Source organism: Plutella xylostella, chromosome 4 (genome assembly GCF_932276165.1).
Source record: "Plutella xylostella chromosome 4, ilPluXylo3.1, whole genome shotgun sequence".
NCBI classification, from domain to species: domain Eukaryota; kingdom Metazoa; phylum Arthropoda; class Insecta; order Lepidoptera; family Plutellidae; genus Plutella; species Plutella xylostella.
Window position 1 is genome coordinate 163432 of NC_063984.1, and position 1318 is coordinate 164749.

General features: G+C 35.4%; 2 non-coding genes across 2 annotated transcripts; one reads left to right on the forward strand and one right to left on the reverse strand.

The window, feature by feature from the left end:
* The first annotated feature begins 373 nt into the window (after positions 1–373).
* Positions 374–455, forward strand: Trnas-aga. The gene has a single exon. It is a non-coding gene; the product is annotated as a tRNA-Ser (tRNA).
* A 388-nt stretch (positions 456–843) lies between these two features.
* Trnas-aga lies at positions 844–925 on the reverse strand. Its single transcript has one exon. It is a non-coding gene; the product is annotated as a tRNA-Ser (tRNA).
* Positions 926–1318: the final 393 nt, after the last annotated feature.

The window sequence follows — 1318 nt, forward strand, 5'->3', positions numbered from 1 at the left end:
GCGGCGGCTCGTGGCTCATGGTAGCTCGTGGTTGGAGGCGCTAGGCAGAATTTATTGTTCGTAAAATTAAAATTATCTTAATAGCGTACTTTCATAGTAGGATATCATAATATAGCTACTAATATGATATAAATTAAACATGGTGCCGATCAGATATGGAATATAACAGCAAGAGTTACTACATAAGTATTACGCTATTCGATCATCGACCCATATGAAAATGTTGACTGAAATACATAATTTGACGAACAATAACTCGTTAATGAGACATACTTACCTACCAGCTGTTTATGATCTTCTATGACTATTGTATTTCAAGAATGTATTTGCATATAAATGAAATACAATAGTGATATCATTATTAATGCATATAGCAGTCGTGGCCGAGCGGTTAAGGCGTCTGACTAGAAATCAGATTCCCTCTGGGAGCGTAGGTTCGAATCCTACCGACTGCGAAAGTTTTCTTTTATTCTATTCATAGTATTTTAGTTTTCACATGACTATATCGTTAACTATGGCATGTATGAAGATAGTCCGGTGCAGCACATAGCACAATCAGGCGTTGCCCTCGCCCGCAATCAGTCCACTAATCACTCACTCATTACGGGTAAACATTTGTTTTGACAAATCACTGCAGAGAATTGGGCGCGAGAGCGGACACACGGGACGCAGGCAGGTCACCACATTCGGATTTATCTTTTAATGAATCTCTGTTGAGGTATTTTACATTATCGACACAAAAGATGAACCTATACTGGAATTCTTACAAGTTTGTTGAATAGTCTCCAAAGAAACTGATTTTAAATTCTACATAGGTATTGGGTAAAGTTGTAAAATAAATATCGCAGTCGGTAGGATTCGAACCTACGCTCCCAGAGGGAATCTGATTTCTAGTCAGACGCCTTAACCGCTCGGCCACGACTGCTCATATCAATTTTGTAGTAAAATGTGTTTATTTCATAAAATATATTGCTACGACATAAGTTAAATACTTTTTTTATTTATTTAAAGGGACTATCATTTAATAAGGATGCAATAAATGGATTACTGCAAATTGATAAGTTATATTATATAAATCCGCGCGTTCGTTGGAGCGTGGGTCCACCGCGCGACACAATCGGTTTATCTTGAAATATTTACATACGTCAATGTGTAATTATGGTGTTTAATTATCAGCACAATTGATGCATTGTTTCCCATAATACTACTCATTATTAGGTATTGAATGAAATATTACTGATTTTTGTTTAAAAAAAATAAAGGTATGAAATATTGATATTTGGATATGCTTACAGTATAGTTTGATAATAATATTATT